General features: G+C 41.8%; 1 protein-coding gene across 2 annotated transcripts in view; it reads right to left on the bottom strand.

Moving 5' to 3' along the window:
* The window catches only part of PDE4D (phosphodiesterase 4D), a 636407-nt gene extending 616011 nt beyond the window's left edge, over positions 1-20396 (bottom strand). The window contains exon 1 of one of the 2 annotated variants that reach the window (XM_083816167.1): positions 20243-20396. The gene's annotated coding sequence lies outside the window, so the exon portion shown is untranslated. Of the gene's footprint in view, positions 1-19194; positions 19316-20242 lie in introns of those variants that run through there. The other variant, XM_083816168.1, reaches the window with a different exon arrangement.
* Between the last annotated feature and the right edge of the window lie 1287 nt (positions 20397-21683).

The following is a 21683-nucleotide window of genomic DNA, read 5'->3' as shown; positions in this document are numbered from 1 at the left end:
GAAGTGTTCAAAGTCAGGTTGAACGAGGCTTTGAGCAACCTGATCTAGTGGGAAGTGTCCCTACCCTTAGCAATGGGTTGGAACCAGGTGATCTTTAAGGTCCCTTCCAAATCAAACCATTCAATGATTCATTCGATGTCCCTGTGATTCTTCGCGCTATACCCTTCATCTTCAAGGATACTCTCATCCAGTTTAAATGTATTGTATTTAATATTCTGTACTACCTAATTTACACTGTTACTTCTAAGATTTATTTAGGCCATGATCAACACATCTCTCTGCAGCACTACCCTGTAGTTCTCATCTTTGGTTATTTATCACAGTTATTTGTGCAGTCTTTAAAGACTTCATACATACGACACACACAGCACACATACAACACACAGCACTGCTCACAGTAAACCCACTCTTCTCAGAATTAGGGTATTGCTCTGGTTTCTGGACCTACTGCCATTTCAATTGCATTTTACAGAAATCTGAAAACCACACTGAGTTCTCAGCCAACAGAAGAATCATCTCTTTATACTCACTTTTCCACCATACACTGCCAGTTGCTTTTTATCACTGCAACAGGATTTCTAAACACTGCCTAGCACATGGACATCACTAAAAGACTGTTCTTCATTTTAATGAGCTGACCTCAACAAAGATTGCATTTATTTCATTTTCAATCTTATAGCACTAGCTCTTCACCCCCTGCTAACATATCATGCACTCTTTCTAGCTTCACCCCACTTTTCTGCCTGTGGAATGAGAGCTACCTGCAAGGCCAAATCACAGAATAACACAGACTCACAGACTGGCTGAGGTCATAAGAGACTTCTGGAGGTCATTTGGTCCAACCCTCCTGCTCAAGCAGGGATACCTACAGCAGGTTACCCAGGACCACATCCAGGTGGCTTTTGAAGATCTCCAAGGAGGAAGAATCCACAACCTCTCTGGGAAACCTGTGCCAGTGCCCTGTCACCCACACAGTGAAGAAGTGCTTCCTGGTGTTCAAATGGAACCTCCTGTGTTCCAGTTTGTGCTCATTGCCTCTTGTCTGGGCATTGGGCACCACTGAAAAGAGCCTGGTTCTGTCCTCTTTGTACCCCCCCTTCAGGTACTTATAGACATTGATGAGATCCCTCCTGAGCCTTCTCTTCTCCAGGCTGGACAGCCCCAGCTCTCCCAGCCTCTCCTCATAGGGGATGTGCTCCAGTCCCTTGATCATTTTGGTGACCCTTCACTGGACTCTTTGCCTGTATGTCCATGTCTCTCGTGTGTGTGTGTCATGGGGCAGGGGGGGGATGGGGTGGGGTGGGGTAGGGGGGTGTCCTTTTAGAAACCCTTTTTGTTGCCCTTGTTGTCCTTGGCCAGATTCATTTCTATTTGGTTTTCAGCTTTCCTAACCTGACCCCTGTCTTCTCAGACAATGTCTCCGTATTCCTCCCAGGTTACCTGTCTCTGTTTCCTCCCTCTGTAAGCTTTCTTTTTGTGTCTGAGTTTCGTCAGGTGTTCTTTGTTCATTTATGCAGGCCTCCTTCCTCTGTGTTGGGATGCATTGTTCCTGAGTTTGGAGGAGGTAATCCTTAAATATTAGATAGCTTTCTTGGGCCTCCCTTCCCGCACTTTATCACACAGTACTTGACCAAGTGCATCCCTGTAGTGGCCAGTGTCTGCTCTCCTGATGTTCAGGCTTGTGAGTTTACTCTCCATGCTCCTGACTATCCTAAAGACCTTGAACTCCACCATTTCATGGTCGTAGCAGCCTAGGCAGCCTTTGATCTTCACATTCCCCACAAGCCCCTCTTGGTTGGTGAGAAGGAGGTCCAGCATAGCACCTCTCCTCACCGGCTCCTCTGTCACTTGTAGAAGGAACTTGTCAATGCATTCTTGCATTGCTTATGCCCTGTTGTGTTGCCCCTCCAACAGATACTGGGGTGGTTAAAGTCCCCCATGAAGACCAGGGTTTGTGAATGTTTGCACAGAGCCTCATCCACTTGTTCTTCCTTGTCGGGTAGCATGTAGCAGACACTCACTATCTCACTATATCACCTGTCCCTGCCCTCCCTTTAATCCTGACCTATAAATTCTGTCAGCTCCTCATCCATCCCCAGGCAGAGCTCAATGACCTCCAGTTGGTCATTGACATAGAAGGCAACACCCACTCCTTGTCTCCCCAGTCTGTCTTTCCTAAAAAGCCTGTATCCATCCAGCATCCAGCTCATCTTGTTTACTCCCCATACTGCATGCATTAGCGTACAGGTATGTAAGAGGGGCAACCGGCATTTTATGTTCCAAGAAAGTGGGGGGGGGGGGGCGAAGGGAGGGGGCGGGAGGAAATGGGATTTCTCCATGATGATGTATTGTATGCTAGCTAGCAAGCAAGTGCTGGAGGTGACACCACACAAACCGCATATCACTGATTTTGTGATCCCTCACTATCAAATCAATCCATGCCCCTTGTTCAGCAGCTTTCTGCATCTCACCTACACAGGGAAGCTGGTGCAGGTAAATTTCTCAAAAAATTCACCAACGATGAATTTCAAACATATTGAATGAAAGAAGGGATTAGGGGAATGACAATATTAATAACATAAATCTAAATACTTAGATTTTTTATAAAGAAGAAATTAGGGGTAATTCTTCCAAGCAAATTCTTTGAGTACTTTTTCTTCTCAGTCCATTTTAAGAAGGCTATAGTGAAAAACACAACAAGAAGAAAGTAATTAGTCCTGAGAACACTTGAGTGAGTTCAGAAACTTCTTCATAGTAAGTGAAGAACTCATTCATACATATAAAGAAATACATAGTTCTCAGAGTACAATGCTGCTAGCCAAAAATTTTTGCTTTAGCAGATTACCCCACACGTTCCCATTAAATGCATTCAAAAAGACAATGTCTCAAGTGAGAAAAGGAGTACCAGTGGTGATCAGAATCAATTGATTTTACAATTGGACATTTGATCAAGCTTTAAAGATGGGACTTGATGATCTTCAGGGTCTTTTCCAACCTACATCATGATTCTATGAAAAGGCCACAGATTTGATGCAGGAACTGGAGCATATATCCTGTGAAGAAAGGCTGAGAGAGCTGGCACTGTTCAGCCGGAAGAGCAGAAGGCTCAGGGGATCTCAACAAGGTGTACAAATATCTAAATGGAGGGTGCAAAGAGGACAGAGCCTGGCCCTTTTCAGTGGTGTCCAGTGCAACAGAACAACTTGCCCACAGAGGCTTTCCCACCAGCAACAAGGGACGAGCCCTTCTGGCGAGTCCCTCTGACAGCCCTCAGAGGAGCCGAGTCAGGGCGCTCTGTTTGCACCCAGGGCATCACCAGGGTTCCCTGCTTGCATTGCTGGAGCACGGAGCTCAGCAGCCTGCCACCACAGGACCCAGCATGTCGGAGGTCAAACACTGCCGCTAGGCTGTGACAAGATGGCAAATGCCCTGCAAAGCAGCAGGCTTTCCCCTGCGGAGGGGCTGCTGTCCCCACTGGGCAGCACTTGGGGGCAGCCCCAGAGGCCTCTGTGATGTCACAGAGCAGCACCCGTGACTTCTCCAACCTCACCGCTCTGCCGCGAGGTGCATTTGGTTCAGGACTCCTGTGAGTTCAGACGTGTGGCGTGCAGGCTCCAGGAGCGTCCCGGCCTTCACTGAGTTGCACCTTTGTGCGTTCTTGTGTGGTGGGGTACTGCTGGTCCCCACAGCACCTGTCCCGGAGCTGCAGGCACAACGAAGGTGCCAGGGTGCTTGGCACCATCAACAGCACCCAGCCAGCTCCTCCGCCTTCTCTGACCTCCTCCTTCAGGTACCCTCTGCTAACTCCAGCCGTGCTGCTGGCCTGGGAGACAACATGGGGGGCTGGACGGGCTGGGACTGGGGGGACAAGGCAGGTGCCGAGAGCAGCCCTTGTGATGGGTGGCCCACATGGCTGAACCTGATGATGATGAAGAGGAAGAAGAATTTCAGCCCACAAGAAGGCCCGTCAGGAGGCCCTCACCTCCCCGCTACCTCCACTCTCTTGGGCTCTCTTGGCAGGCAGGACACTCCATCCCGTGCCGAGGAGGACCTGAAGCAGAGCGGTTCTGCAGGAACAGCCAGCGGGGGCCAGATGCAGCAGGCGGGGCCATCGGAGGCAGCGGCAGGGAAACAGTGCCCCATCTGCCTGGGCACCACCAGAAACACCGCCTACGTCTCCACCTGTTTCCACACCTTCTGCTTCCGCTGCATCCGGCGGTGGGCCGCCACGAGATCCACGTGCCCGCTCTGCAGGCAGCCCATCGACCGCATCCTGCACACGGTGCGAGCGGACGACGACTACCAGCAGTACGTGTGCAGATCGTCCGCTCGCGGCCGCAGGAACGCCGCCAGGGAGAGGGTCCGCAGCAGATCCCCTCAGCGCCGCTACGACCTGCGCCCACGGCCCAGCAACAACGGCCCCGCAGCTGGGAGAAGGGCGCCGCAGGGGATCGGACAGGCAGACGGGGCTGGCGCAGCTCCAGGGCCCATCAACGCTGCCCCCCAGCAGGCTGCAGGGCAGCGCCCCACCAGCCCCACCAACGGACCCATCCTCCGCATCGGCTCGCTGCTGCTGCGGCCTCTGCGCATCCAGCTCCCCGACACGAGCGGCCGATGAACAGCAGGGGCCTGACAAGCACCCATGCGGGACGGGAGGGCTCTCACTGTGAAAACATCTGTCCTCCCGAACAACGGCTACGTGCATTGAGGCCCTGCTTTTCCCTTTAGTTAAATTATTTAATTAATAATGATTTTCCCTTAATAATTACTTTTCCTTTAAATAAATTATCCTTATCTCAACCCGTGAGTTGTTTCTCTCCTTTTCTTCTTCCTCTCCTCTGCTGAAGAGAGGGACAGAGCGCTTGTGGTGGAGTTCAGCTGCCTAGCGAGGTAAAATCACCACATGAGGGGATCAAGTGCACCCTCACCGAGTTTGCCCATGACACCAGCTTGGGCGGGATTGTTGATCTGCTTGAGGCTAGGAAGGCCCTGCAGAGGGATCTCGATAGGCTAGATCGATGGGCCATGTCCAGCTGTATGGCGTTCAACAGGGCTAAATGCTGGGTACAACACTTGGACCATAACGACCCCTTGCAGCGGTACAGGCTTGGGGAACAGTGGCATTGCACGGGGAAGTGGCGGAGTCAGCATGTACCCTGAAGTACTTGAGACATGTACGATGCGGCGCTTAGGGACATGGTTTTGTGGTGGACTTGGCAGTGTTAGGTTGGACTCTGCGCATCCAGCTCCCCGACAGGACCAGCCGCTGAACAGCAGGGGCCTGACAAGCACCAGGGCGGCGGCCTCCAAGCCCATCCACCAACAGCCGGGCTGCGGGTCCTCAAGGCCTGCCGCTCCTTCTGCCAGGACAGCCCTGGCCTCCCTGGCTCCCCGCCGCTGCCTCCACACCCAAATTTCATCTGGCCCAGCAGCAGCACTGGCCCAGAGGGAGTTCCTCTCCTTCCCAAAGCCAGGCTCGTCCTGCAGCAGCTCTGCACAAGAACCACCCCCTGCAACAGCGAGCAGAACTGCACTGCCAAGCAGCTGCGTAGTCTCCGTGCTTGCAGATACCTCAAAGCCATCTCAGCACGGTCCTGAGACACCTGTTCTGGGTCTGCCTGCTTGAGCGGGAGGGTGGGACAACAAGACCTCCAGAGGACCCTTCCAACCTCATCCATTCTGTGGCTTTTTAGTTATTTTCCAACACACCAATAAAACTACCACTGAAGTCAGAAAGCAGGGACCAGTTTGATCACAGTCATTTCATACAAAAGTCGGACATTTGATCAAGCTCTGCCCACGACCTAATAATTTCCCCGACAACCAAGCACCTCCTTCTACCTGGGCTTCAGCTGAGCTGGAGCACTGGCCGCTGTGGCTCTTCTAGCGACGCAGACGTCAGCCATCCAAGCACAAACGGAACCCTTTCAATGATCACAACGGCACTCCGTGGAGCTCTCTGAGATACATGGGCACGGAGAGAAGCGGGCTCACTGAGCCCTCTGCTTCCTTCCCCATCCAGCTATGTCCATCCCACAGTCCCGCCTTTGGGCCTTCCCCAAGAACGCTCACAGGGCCTCACACATTTCCACCAGCCTCTGAACAGCGGCCCCTCACAGTGTTTCGCCACCCGCAAATGCTCTTGCCCCGTAGCCTGTCAGGTCTCCCACAGCCCTGGACGCAGCGACCCCTTGCAGCCTGCGAGGCCCCCACACACAGCTGCTGCAGCTGACCCCTCCCAGCTCTGCAGAAGCCCACCTGGTGCTCCTTGTGGACACCAAGAAGAAGGACAAGAAGGCTATCAGCAAAGACGTCTGCCAGCTCCCTGGCCTGCATTAGGAAGGGTGCTGCCAGCACGCTGAGGCAGGTGATTCGTCTCTACTCAGCACTGCCTTCTTGCCCATCCTGCTGTGCTCTACCTTTGGGCCTTCCCCAGGAAAGCTTGTGTTGAGCTTCACACATTTTTCATTTCCTACTTAAAATTGTTTTCTCATGAGAAAGACTTCTAAGTAAATCACTATTCTTAGACATGTCCCTCATTTGGTTTTTCTATTTTACTCTATAGCAACTTCTAAATGCCTGTAATTTTTAGTGTAATCACATAAAGAACACGTTATGATACCTAATTTATCTACTATTTTGAAAGAGATTTTTTTTTTCCTATTAATTCTTAGGTTTAGATCTCTGTTCTTTTGCATAATGAAGTATCTATACAAAGGACATATGAAGACTTATTTGGAAATTACAAATGCTAACAGCTGTGCAATACACAAACATTCAGTAAAGGAAGAACAACAAAAGTAAAGAACAACGTAGGGTAGGCAGTTCCCATACTCCACCATAGGTAAATATCCAAGTATTTACTGCTACATTCTTCTCAATGTGGCAATGTGTATTTTTACTATAGGAGTATATACAAAGATCTGCAGAGCTTTTATCTTTTGGTCAACAAATAGTGAGTCTGCTCATTCTAGAGATACATGGTTTAATCAGAGATACATGGCACAATCATCTGGAAAAATATTTTTCCATCCAAGGGAATTACCTCTGTCAAACAGATAACGGTAGATACTTTCATCAGTTGCTTGTCTTAAAAGGGAAAAATATTATGATAATAGAAAAACAGTGAAAGAAACTAAGGAAAGTATTCAGAAACATTATTGGACCGACTTGGCATGGTCCTGGACAAGCTGCTCTAGGTGACTCTCCTTTGAGCAGGTTGGACCAGATGACCTCCAGAGGTCCCTTCCAAACTTAACATTCTGTGATTTTATCTACTGTAATTAAAAAGAAACAGAAGACTGTTAGACACAGAATATGATCTTTTTTTCTGAATTTAAGTTGCACATACAACTTTGTAGTGTCATAAGGACTGGTCAGATGTTCAACAACACAGATATTCTCTTAAGCAATTAAAAGAACTCTGTCTTTGTTTAACCAAACTATTCCATTGTCTTTCACCATACTGAAGCAGGTACTGAAGCAGGAAATAAAAAATCTTTCCATGTGTTTTTTTTTTTAGCTTTTTTTTTTAAACAAAAACTAATTCAAATTCACTAAAAAACTAATTTCAAATTGAAATATCAAATTAATAATACTTAACATTTACATAATTTGCATAACATTACCTTAAGAAATTTGGTGTAATAATGCCCTAAACCTTCCATTTTCTCTGAAATGCTTGTCCAAAGTCTTGCAAAATGCTTTCAGTACACATCTGAGTAGGAAGCACTATGTTTTTACATGAGCTTGTCCAGCAAATCTCTAAAACAAAACCAAGATTAAAAAAAAAAAAATCTAAAATAACTTTACACTAAAGGTAAAAAGTTGTTCTTTGCACAGAATCTGCTCTGTACATATCAGCAACATATTTCTCCAAAAATGGGCTTAAAACCAGATGACTATGAAGCAGAGGGGAATTCTAAGCCTTATTTGGACAGAATCATAGAGAAATTCAGGGTCCAGATTGTCAGCTGTATCTCAAGCCAGGCTAATGCTGGTGGTACGCAGATGTGCTTTTTCAGATGACAGCACACCTGTAGTGGTTTAGGGGCAAACACGTAAACCAGCTCTCATCTACAAGAGGGAGCAAAGCACAGAGGCCATCATTTCATCACTGTGAAACTGGCTGCCAACAAGCCTAGTGCCATCATGTCTGAGTGACACCAGGACCTCCTCTTCTCAAAGATCTCTGAAGTGAGCACCTGTCTCATCGTCATTACAGAAAAATGGCACATGAGATAAAGGCTACTAACTACCCTCAAACTACACCTCTTAGATAAAGTTCCTTTACCACTCCTCTCATGTGAATCTATTTTCTTCTGCTGATAAATTTTGCCAAACTTAATCTGTTTAGAGTGAAATTTCCCTTAACAGATTGTTACTTCAAACTGAATTTTGGGACACAGGTTGGCCATAGAGTTCAGCGAATCTGGAAAATGCAATGAAAGGAAAATTTGGATAAATAAAACACATCAGAGATGTGCTTTCAGCTAGCCCTGTAAATATTTCAAAGTAATAAAACCTTGGCAGGTCAGGGAGGAATAACAGATAACTTGCCATATGCACTATAGGGACCGAGTCCTGCTGCTGAATTTTCAGAAGACTTGGATTAAGTGATCATCTTCTGTCCTATCTCAACTTCTGTAGATATGACATCACTGTATCACAAAAAGACTAAGAAGGATATGCAGTTGACACATGTACAGACAGAGTTATAATGGACTGACATCCCAAGTACAGACCAGGTATATATTTCCGTAACCACCAGGACTCTCCTCTCCAAGATTGATACTGATTTTGAGGCATAGTGAGTACTAAGGCATAAGCAGCCACAGCAATGCATCAGGGAGTCAAAGTGCCTGCAGAGAAGAGAGAAGGACTGACACAGGGAAGTTAACAGGAAGGGGAAATGGAAGACAGTCAGAATGGAAATCAGCATGGCTATTGAGATAAGAGAGTGAAAAAGCTGTGGTAGGTTGACAAAAGGAAGTATAGGAGATGTTGCCAAAGGTGAGGACTGGATTAGAGTACAGGAGGAAGAGAGATACGTGGACACACAGAGATAGCCATAACCAGCAGATTAAAATCCCATAGAAAAGATGAAATTAAACCCAGAATTCTGCAGGGGACTGCCCCTGATGCAGAAAATGCAGCTGAAACTGCTGCCCAGGCCTGTACTCTTTCCCTTATTGAGTCATCTGCACAGTAGGGACTGGCAGTACTAGCTCTAAAATCTTCCTATAGTTGCATGTTTTCTGTGACCTGCACTTTGGTTTCAGAGATCTGAACCAAAATCAGGGACCAGGTGCACAACACATGTCACAACGCAATGGTGATTTATATTTGTTTCCTTTGAATTGAGTATGGTGTAAATTCTTGCCATGGCTTTAAATCTAGGGCTTTTGGAATGATCAAGCTTAAAATGCAATTTCATGAATGGATTAATATTATAAATGCTTTTAGCACTATGCTGCTTTTAAAATAAGCTATTTGCTGCTTGATTTACATGGTCTTATATAAGATATTTCACTGACTTTTATTAATAAAAAGTGTAATTGAATTCCAAAATTACTGTTTGACAGCTGATCACTTACAAATCTGATGAGAAAATGAATTTAAGTAGCAACTAGGAGGGAAAAAAGGAATAATGATAAAACAAATATTTTATTATAAATTGCCATTCTATCATAATTGTATGATTTGCCTCTCAGTTCAGCTGTCTTAGTTCAGTCATTAGTCAATATCTGATCATCGTAGAGTATAGCACACTAAAGTGTTTAGTGCATGTGTCAGCAAGATTTTACACACAAAGCAGCACCTGTAAATCTTTATTGTTCAATAGTAGCTTCAGGGCCAGAATTATTTTGCCTGGTGACATGTGTATATATATAATGCATATTATATATGTATTATACATGTTATCAGTCAGAAACTATTTTCTATTCACAGAATGTCTGTTCATGAATTAACTCCCAGAAGCAACATCAATATGTTACTTCAGATTTCCCTAGGAACCATTGATCGAAAATTTGGACATTTGACTTTATATGCATATCAATCAACTCCCTGAAGCAGCACAGTAAGATTTTTTATTTTTATTTTTTGACCAAGAAGGCAGAAACTTGATCCAAATTAAAGTACTTGTGTACTACTGGATATACTGATGTCAGACACTGTGGTGTAAAGCAAATCAATGAAAACACTCTACGCAAATACAAAATGCTTAAAAAAAAATCCCTGCCTTTTAAGCTGGCTGTGGATTATCCTGATGAACAACAAAAACTAGTGACCTTTAATATAAAAAGTGCAAACTACAAAGTAGGGGGAAAGTTACATTCTCAACCTTTTCATTGTGAATCTCTGAAATGCATTTTTAACGGAAGACAGCAAGGTGTTGCATTATTGCCTAATTTCAAGCACATACTTCCACTGAAATCATTAGCTTAACTTCTTTCATGCTTTAAAACATTGTGTTCTTTCTTTGGGATGTCAATACACTGTAAATATAAACCTCTCAATGAGCCTAGACACAAGCTCCTGTGGAAAAGCCTCAATTTGTGTTGTTCAACTTGAAGTTTTCTCAAGTCTTTTTGTAAAAAAAACTCCCAGAGCACTTGAGAGCAACACAACTGAAGCAGGAAAGGGAAGCTGGTCTAGATCTGCGCCCTCAGGATCACTTAGTAATGGCCATTTGAAAGCTACAGTCACAAAGCCACTGGCACCGGGTGCTGCAGAGAGCATGCATCCAACAAGAGGGAAAGCGCACACAGTCCCTAATCTGAAAAGAGGAATTCCTCTTACCTGCCAGGTTTTCTTTGTGCAACTGCATTAGGCAAACAGAGGGCAGTTGGTTGGTGAGAGCAGAGAGCCTGTCAGGGAGCTGGTCAGTCAGTATAGGCTGAGAAGTCACCCAAACAAAATACGACTGTAAAATGAAGAGGAAACAGTGGATAGACCTGTACTCCTGAAGGCCAAACAAAATGTGGCTGGGGTGCAAGCTTGAATCCTGGGCCACTCATCTTCCATGGGAACAGCAAACAGTTTGCTGGCATGGTACTGACTGTGCCGGCTCGCATGGTGGGATGACAGCCAGGCACGACTGGAAGGGTGGCACGTCACAGGAGTCATTCCCATCAGGAGGAAAGGACAAGGGTTCACCACGTCTGTCTCCCTTAACCTTTCAGCTGGCTTCATACCCTCAGATACACCATCAAGTGCTCCTGCCAGACTCCGGAGCACAGTAGACACATCACATTTTGTACTAAAAAAAATTCACCTGCAGGAAATTTTCTGCAAGAAATCATAATTTTAACATCATTTCAGATGTTTTCCTCCAGAGACAGAGAGAGGTAAATATATATATATATATGTATATAAATATTTTACCCTACAAAAAGCCTGAATTATATTTTAGAGCCACGGGACCTGGAGCTGCATAAGATGAGTGCATAGACTCAGGACCAGTGTGTACTTCATCCCTAGTTTATTAAGGATTCTGACACAGCAGTCTTGCAAACAGCTACCTTTTCAAATAAATAAATAAATAAACAAATATATAAATCCCAATAACAACACAGACTTTGCTTACTATCAGAAAAGCACATTTATAACTTTTAGTGGTCACCTTGCAGTGAATTTTGATCTTAGAAATATCATGAAAAAACAGATTTGAGGGAGAACAAATATAGAAGAAAATAAGTGTATTTTTTTTCCAGAACAGACCATCCTAACACACAGACACATGGTAAATTGCTTAATATTTCTGAATGTGACAACTGCGATGAGCCATGAAAACCTTCTGAGGGTGAAAAGCTTCAAATGAAGAGAGAAATTTTAAAGAAATGCTTCACATAGCTGAGACGGATCAAGACTATCTGAAACCAGGGATTACGTTAAAAACCTTAGAATCTTAGCCAGCACTGGAAAATGTTTATAATGATTTTATCACAGATTAATAACAGAATTAGAAGGTGATATTTTGCTCTTAAGCTGCAATAAGACTCACTAAGAGAATTAAGAGACAGTAGTTGAAGCTAGGGGAAAATAAAAGCCAAAGCTATGAAATTCTTCTTCTGTTAAAAACAGCATGTAAGTGCAGAATTTCAGAGAGAAGCTAGAACAAGACATCCAGAAAAATTTTCAGGCCATAAAGCATTGCCTTCAAATCTCTCAGTCCAATTGCTAAATGCATTCTTAAGTGAGGAAGACATTTCCTGGCTTTTCAATTAATGGCTTCTGAAAGGGTTGTTGTATGCATTTTTCCAGACTCTTTTCCCCATACTACCAACTACACCAATAAATGTTGCTAAATGCCCTGCAGAAAAATAGTTTTTTTGTTGTTGTTGTTGTTGTTGTTTTCCTTCTTTCTGCTATTGCTTTTTTTTCCTATTACACTCCAAAGCTGGAAATAGAAGGCCCTATAGCCCCATTGCATTGATAAAGCTATTTTCTAGTGCTACCTTTTTTTTGTGAATTTTAAATGCTATCTTTCATAATTTCTCTTGCACAGAAATATTACTAGAAGATTGTTGCTTTGAGAGGAATGCCAACAGTATCACTCTCTTCCTGTGGGTTACCCTACGTATCAATATCCCCACAGCTCGACACATGACCAGGCAATTGAATGTGAATGTTTTCATAAAGGACCTTAATATTATTTCTGTGAGAACACTTCAGGAAATGGCTGTAATGACTGAGGTTTATGTTCTCAAACTCTGTTTTGCCATCAGGAGTAGCTGGCTTTATCCAAATAAACTTGGACAGATGATTCAGAGCAACAGATGTTTTTCAAACACAGTCTTATGTTTAAATTTTTTAAAAATAAAAATAAAAAATGTTGATTAGCAAGGCATCAGGTAGATGATCTGATACCTTTTCATTTTAATTAAATACACAGCTTATCAATAACTGGTCTTTTCAGGTCTCAGCTAATTGTTTTATTTACTATATACACACATGCTGTGCTATATCCACTATATGAGAATTCCTCATAAAACAAGCCAGTAATTAACAAATACCCCCCTGTCCATAATTAAATATCTTCATAGGAAACATCAATGTGGAGATAACAGAGGCAAATAACAGATTTCACGTCCCTCAAGTCTAAGGGAAGCATGCAGCTAGAAATTTCATATACCAAATGGCTGGAACAAGGCCAGACTTTTTAATGGCCAAAGATAGGTAGATGTATAAACACACTTGTGCCAGACGCTGCAAAGGCCTGGGACATAACAGATCTTGCCATCTGTTTAAATGGATGGGCCACAGATGTTCAAGCTTCCATGTGAGTTCACTCCAGAAGCTGTATAAAGTATTCAGATTCTGAAAAGTGGAATATTAAAAAGCAAGCCCTCAATTTAATTTTAAGACCAGTTACGCATCTAATTTGGATTTTATAGCGTTTCTCTGTGTAATGAAGATTTATACACATAGGGATCTAACAGTAATTTTATGTCTGTGTATGCATCACAGGCTGTTGTGGTTTGGCCCTGGCTCAGCACCACCCAGCCACTTGCTCACCCTCCCCAGGTGGGATGGGGGAGAGAATCAGAAAAGTAAAAATGCAAGAACTCATGGGTTGAGATAAAGACAGTTTGTGAGGTAAAGCAAAATCCATGTGTGCAAGCAAAGCAAAACAAGGAATCCATTTACTACTTCCCACTGGCAGGCAGGTGTTCAGCCACTCCCGGGAAAGCAGGGCTCGTCACATGTGATGGTTTCTTGGGAAGACAAACACCATCACCCCTCCTTCTTCCTTTTTTAACGACAGTTTTTATTGCTGAGCAAGACACCACCTGGTGTGGGACACCCCTTTGGCCAGCCTGGGCCAGCTGTCCTGGCTGTGTCCCCTCCCGGCTCCTGGTGCACCCCCAGCCTCCTTGCTGGCAGGGCAGCACGAGGAGCTGAAATGTCCTGGACTCTGTGCAAGCACTGCTCTGCAACAATTAAATATATCAAGGTGTTATCATCAATATTTTCATCAAATGTCCAAAACACAGCATCAGAGAAGCCTCTAGGAAGAAAATTAACTCTATCTCAGCCAAAACCATGACAGACTAAAGGAAAAAACACTTTCTCATACACATATATCTTATCTTCCATATTGCTTTACTCATGAGGCAGGAAAGAACAGGCAGAAGGATAGAAATTAACACAGACTCGTTATCTGTAAATTAATGAATCTACAACCCTTCACATCAATACCCAGATCTCAAAGAGCTTGGGAAGGATCAGATCCCTAGATAATTAAATAAAGAATAGAAAGATTACATTTCAACTTCTTAACTATTAAAGATTAATTTTAAAATACTAAAACATTTTGGTATGGATTGAAAGAGATCTTACATTTAAAATTTAAAAACTGTAAACAAAGTCAGCATCAAAATTCAATTTTAAGCTGTGCATATATTTTTTTACATGTGTACAACACCACACTAACTCTGTTTTGGGTGTGTGTCATTACAAATAACACATGCAAAATAAAACATTTATGCTGTAGAAATAACTATGCTAAGGAGCTTAATGCTAAGTAAGGGCCTACATTTTCAAAATTGTAAGACAGAATAAGCAAATAGGGGAAATACAACTCTCACTGAAAACTTCTTTGGTCACATATCAAAATTCAGCTATTCAAGCAAGATCAATTGTATTCCTCTCTCCTGTTGAGTAAGATAGCTACATACAGTGGTCAATTGCAATTCTTCTCTTCTCTTCTATTTTTAAACAATAATCATAAAGTTTAAGATATAAGAGAGTTATTTGGGATAAACACAGACACAGACGAGTGTATTTGATTAATCTGTTTTTGTGGCATTCACATCCCTTATAAACTCTGTTTTTCTGGTGAAACTGCGTACTAAATATTTTTCAGGCTGTGCCAGCTCAGTTCAACAAACAGTTCAGCAGCCCTGCAGGTCCTAGGAGGTCTCCATCTAGATCCTTTTCTGTTGCAGGCCATAAAGCCACCTTTTTTTTGGTCCTCCACTTCAGCTTCTAACTTGCCTTCTGCCAACTTCCAAACACACATCAACCCTTCACACATGAATCCACAGCTGGTTGTATACACAACAAATTCCATACAGATAATACACAAAGCCATTTCTCTTCTTTCATCATCTTTCCAAATCTATTGCCGAGGTGGAATCATTTCATTTTTGTGTTTGGCAGCCTCCATACGTTATGCTTGCAGTCCTCAGAGTGCCTCTGATAATGAAAATTCGAGTTTTGGTTTGTATTGGTTTAGCAGAACTGGAGAGAGAAATGAGAACGTGATGCATCAAGAAAGCTAACAGAATATGTGTGTCCTATAATTTAGATCCTAGGCTATAGCAGACCTGATCTTTGCTAGCTATCCGAGTCGTTCTGGCAGGTAAAGCTCCTTGGCAGGTTATTTAATGCAGAAGACACTCATTTCTAGTACGGTGAACAGCAAGATCCAGTGAGCCCCTGAAGGAACAGCAAGTTCTCTGCGCAGCAGCCAGGAGCACTGGTACTTGGGGAGAATATTTGTGTTGCTGCCTGAAAACTGAAATATATCTGTATTCTCCTTTGTGCAGCAATACTTTCATTCAGGGAAAGCAAGCTGGGACACAAGAACAGATTATTACTCTTTCAGGTACACAAAAGGAAGCTAAAGCAACCCTATCCTTGACCCTGAGACTGTAAATAGATGCAGAGAACCTGTACCCTTTTTGATTCAGGCATTTTCCTCATATATAAAAACTGTAAATGCTCACCTGTTATGAACACCCAGCCGTGCAACTTTGAATTGTATTTTAGTACACGCACTGCATGACTGTTTACAGAAAGCAACTGTAATGATCAAATTATACAAGGTTGCCAAGAGCTGCCTCATTAATAATACTCCTGAAGATTTTCTTATTCCCCTCTGGGCTAAATTGCATCACATGCTTCATTTAAGAGTATATAATTTTTATTTTTTTTGAGATACTTTGGAGATCTTCATTTGAACAGCTAATTTTATCTTTAAATTTCCCACTTCTTCCCTTCTGGTTCCTCCTAACAGACTCTTTTTTTTTCCCTTGTAGATTTTCTTCTCTCCTCTTCACTCTTCACATGTTCTACAGCTTTGAATGTGACAAGAGATCTCTCAACAGACACATACCACGAATACATTTCTATGCTGTCTAAAGAGGATATAATACATTATCATACTGATGTTATTACATTTTTCTCTTTTCCAATATTGTTGTAACTCTAAATGATCAGCCAGGAAGGAAGCCACAGTTGTCCCATTTAAAAAGAAAAAAAAAAAATCTTCAGCTATTTATTTTTTTTCAAGCTCTAGAATAATCTTTATATTATGCAGAGGTAATTCAGAAATGTATACTGACCACCACAAACAAATGAGAAGTGCAGTACACTTTGGACAAAGCAATTTTTTTTCCTGTGAACTTTGTGTGTTTTGCATGAAAGATTATAACATTAAACCACAACAACCCAGCCATGTCAATATGTTTCTTCTGTAAAACCAAAGTATTTTAGATCTCTAAAACTGAGGAACACCAGAATATTTCTAGCATAAGCAGTGCCAGACTTAAAGTTCCTTTATGTTGTAATTCAAGTGATACTAGACAGCCACAGTGGCATAAGGCCCTGTCAGATCCTCTACTTAAGCAAACCTCTGCTTAATTCCCAAACCTGCCATGAATTATCAGCAGAATCAAGGGCTTGCACTAACTGCCCTACTAAGCAATGTTCATGCCTTTCTGTGGTTTTGTAGGATCACTTCTGTCAGTCGTTTGCATGAAGGGCAGTGGCTAAGATGGGCACATTGTTTTTAGAAGACAAAAGGAAGGTTTTTGTTTTGTTTTGTTTTGGATTGGTTTGATTTTAATTTGGGGGTGGGGATTTCTTCCCACAGCTGACATCTGGCACACAGAGACACAGGTGGAAGAAATGCTTCTACTGGCTGCAAATGGCTTAGAATTAACTGCCCATCAGGACGCTTTGACACAGAAGCAGAGCAGGACTCTAGTGCAGGACTGAGCAGATAGTTCTGAAAATTTGTAACCAAAATGTTTAGCAAAGTATTTTCCAAAGCATATCAGAGTTTTCACATAAATATGTTGCTGCAAAGGACACCTGAGCTTTACACTGATAGTTAACCAGCAAAGCGTCAGACCTTCAAGCTTTAAAGAAGATTTTAGTTCTTTTTATAAGCTCATCCAAATTACATACAAAAGCATTTCTTCATATCAGTCTTATATTTAAGCAGACAAACATGCATGAATTTTATCCGCCTAGGTCAAATACCAATGCATACAACACAAGCAGTAGGACTCAAGGTAGGGGCTATATACAAGCTATAACTTGGGCCACCTTTCCTTTAATTTATACAGAAAAGCCTCTGGCATGTTCTAAATATGAATGCAAATATGAGACTCTGCTAAACAATTGTGAAAAACTTAAAAAATTTCTGAAAAATCCATCTGTCCAGATTTCCTAAAATGGATGCAAAATATTGGAATATTTAATGTAATAGGGTAAAAAACGTTTCCCTTGAGAAGAGTCTGTATAGTCCAGGAGGCACTGAACTCTGAATTAAGGAAGCCTCTATGCAGGAAGTAGTACAATGTTCGATCCTAGTCCAGAAAAACCCTAATTACCCTTCTCACAACATACCTTTGCTGCTTCTAGGATCAAGAAGATGTTCTGTCGCGGACCCCCCAGTGCCCCACTTCTTTGCTACAGGTATGTCTAATAAAACATCATATCGCAGATATATCCCAGGATTTCATTCCTTCTTGAGTTGCTGACCTGCCGTGACTTGCCCAAGGTTATGTTTAAACTGTGTGTGCTTCCATCCTGTGCCTACCATCCTGTTTGGTTTATAATCTCAGAGGGGCAGGGACAACCTTTTAATACTTGTTTGAACAGCATCCAGCACAATAGGGCTTTGATCCAGCCTGTAGGCACTGCTTGCAGTACATTAGATTCCAAATCTCACCTATAGAATTCTGTATCAGTAAAGGTCCAGTTCCTGGAAACATGGTATTAACAGTATTGAAACAGTGCATGTACTCAGCTACAGCAGAAGACTGATTTTCCACGTTACTCCTCTTGAGATCACAGTGTACAGGTTGCTTTAAGAAACTCACTTTAAAACTTGCATTTTTTTTTATCCGTAAGTTGGTGTCTCTCACTTTTTTGAGCTCAGATAAAGTAGCAATACTCAAAGTTAAGCAACCAGACAAGATTTAAAAATAAATAAATTAAACTTTCATGGCAGAGATAACATTCATTCAAACGAGAAGTGACAAGTCACATGGCTGTTCAGACCACAGCACCACATTCTCCAAGTTAAATGCCTCACCAAGTTGTTTCCCTCTGTTTTGCATATGTCACAGAGAAACTATGCTGGTCCAGCTTTTCCCTTCTGAGAGAACTACTTTGGATTTCTTATTTTAGAAATATCCATAGAAAGTAGTAATTCATACTATAATTCATTGACTCACTAAATGAATACCTTCTCAGTCAAATGAATTTCACTGTGGTTTAGGTTTTATATTACATATATAAATAGCGTATGTATTTACTATACCTGACCACTACGGCAGAGCTGGCAGAAATTATCTCAAATATTACCTGCATGAACAAAATACATTTTTGTTCAACTTCATAAAGCAATTTAGAGGAACTAAACAGTTTGTTTTGCTGATCCACTTCTAACAAAAGTACTTTCAACAGTATCACAGCAGAATTAACTTTCATTTTGTGATCGTCTGCTTGATTCTATGCATTACAATGCAAGAGGTACAAACAACAATACTGCATTCACCCCAGGACACGGTATTTGTAACTGACCCATTGAAGTAATACACACACAAACACACATTCTTTACAAAAAGTGGTTCTATAAGCATAAAACCACTATTAAATTGTTTTACTTCAATGTTAAACATACATTTAACAGTTAATTCTTTTCTAACTGCTTTGAAAGTCGAAAATGTAGCCAAACACTACGTGAAATTAGAATTTTACAATAAGGATAAATGAAATTTCAAAATTTCATTCTTATTTTTCAGCTTCAAAAGATAATGTCTTTGCTGATGAAATGATTTTACAGAAGTTTTGCAAATGCATTTTATACCCCTGGAAGCTATAATATTCAGTGCAAAGAGCAAGTCACCTATCTGAAGAACTTCTAGTATTTTAAAATTCTTTACTCACACAAATCCATCTGAAAAGCTACAGCTTCAAGAAGGAAAGCTATTAAGGAACAGCGTAGGCTTATATCCTGCTTGCAGAAAGTATGCACTTCTTAGTATAAACCAAGCTATTTACCCACAAACGCTAGCTTTATTACACCACACAATGAAATGATGTTTCCAGTGGAAAAACAAGCAATGTGGAAAGTCCTTTGCATGAACTAATGCATTTATAGCAATGAATATGACCTTGTAGCATTTACCAGAGAGGTGTAGTGCACTAGCTTGGTAGCTTTCTGATTTCTGATTTCAATCTGCTGCTCCATTGTTTTAAACCCCAGTCGCACAGAGGTAACACCTGGCTATCTCAGGAAACCAACGAGGGAGTCATTGTGATAACTCCATCTGATTAAACTGCAGATCCTGAACAGCATTTCCCACTGGTTTCTAATTCACTGTGAGTAGTTTTTGTTTTTAAAATGTGTGAACTCTAACATGCTGGCATTTAGCTTGCTACAGAAACAACCCCTACAGATTAGGAAAAGCACTATAGCACCATGTGAAAAAGGGGTTAATTAAGCTATACAGTTGTTTAATATACTAGTTGTTAACACAGCTTTTTTATCAGTACGTCTGTTCTTATTTAGAGAATATTGGGGGGGGGGGGGTATTTATATAGTACGCTGAGAATATTGTGCATTCCTTCAATAGTTTGACTACAATTGCTACTGTACAACGTACAAACAGTATAGAAACATGACAGCAGCTGAAGACATGTTATACGCATTGATTAGGTAAAGCAACATCGTTATATTTGACTACAGGAGCACAAAAACATGAAGATCAAACACAGCTGGTTTCAGAAATGAATGAACCCCAACAGCACTGACCACGCATAGCATCGTGAAGCTCCGTTAGCCCTGGCAGGAGAAGAGCTACAAAGTTAACTGTACCTGAGCTGATACAGCACAGAGTCTCAAAGGCTAGCTACTAATGAACTACTTCCCAAACACAAGCATTCTTTTTTACAGTACTTAATTAACAAAGTTGAGAAAGTCAAAATTACTCACAGAGTCCTGAAGATGCAATAGCAAGCTATCTAAGACAGGAAATTCCAGGGCAATATTATAAAACAAGTAGAAATAAACATGCATAAAGTCAGGAACTGACAGGCCTCTGGATTACTGCAACTGTAGGAATCATGCTCATGCTTGCTGGGCTATAATTTATGAAATGGAGCCCAGGAAACAACCAATCAGTTAGCTCCTCCTAACAAGTCCAACTGGCTACAAAAAGCTGGAAGTGCGGCACAGAACAATGAAGAGGAGCTATCCCACGTATTAATCTGCTTATCTAGGATTGCTTTCTGTGTAGAGAGAGGGGAGCATGAAACAAGGGACAGGGGGGGAAGAGGAAAATCACAGTTTTGCTGTTGAAACAACAGGATAAATTTCAATCAATGGGCAAATCTTCCATTAAAATCAGATGTCTAGTATTATATTCAGACACTTGTGATATCAGTTAAGCATTTCAGAAGAGAACCATCCTCCTTATGAGCTGTTTTTTTTTTCTTTTCTAACATTATTGACAGAAAGCTATGCAAACAGAATTCATATTTCCTATGCCATTGTTTCAGTGCTCTCCTGCTCTTAATTTAAATATAATGCTACTGCTTAATATGAAATGTCCTTCCATAAAATCTGATTAGATTTTTTTTCAGACCACAGGTGGCTGTTCAGTGCATTAATGAGCAGCCCTCACCGGAAAGCCATCTGCATGCTCCTAGTTTAAAGAAATGAAGGGCTTAAGATTTAAAAGACTGTCATTTTACAGAGAGATAAGGAAAGAAACAAGAATGTCTTCAATAAATAACCGAAAACAGAAACATTTGAAGCAATCTAGGACAGGCCAGGATTTACACACTACAGCATATGCAGACCAAGTTGTCCCTCCTGGGAAATTCCATGGTTTTGAAAAGGGGGGATGACCAATTTGAAATAAACACACAACACTTTAACGTTTTCTACTGAATAACTTTTCTTGAGTGTTTCAAGCTAACATAAAACATTTTGTTTTCAATTCCGATTTTATAAAATATATATATATATTATGTATATTATATATATATTATATATTATTATTATTTTATATATACATATATATATATATGGTTTCACCTAAGGAAAAGTACTTAGGGATCTGACAAGACAAGAATCAAATTTTGTCCTTACAGAACTATCTTCCTGTACACAAGCCCACTGAATTCTTCAAGTTGATTAATTTCTACTTACTCTCAAAGAAGCATGAGAAATATTTTAATACAGGGAAAGCTACATTTTTTTAAAGGAGCTGTCAGGCTGTTTACACAGAAATCCTAGTAATGTTGAATGAAAACAGAGATACCTTGGGATGAGTTAGCATGAACTTTACAAGGGTAGAAGTCGTGTATGTTTGCTTGTTTCATGTTTAAATCCTTTTTACGTACAGTTATTCTTCACATTTCTTCCCTTT

The sequence above is a fragment of the Anser anser genome (genome assembly GCF_964211835.1).
Source record: "Anser anser genome assembly, chromosome: Z".
NCBI classification, from domain to species: Eukaryota; Metazoa; Chordata; class Aves; order Anseriformes; family Anatidae; genus Anser; species Anser anser.
The sequence above is the reverse complement of the archived record's forward strand: the minus strand, read 5'-3'. Positions and strand labels throughout refer to the sequence as shown.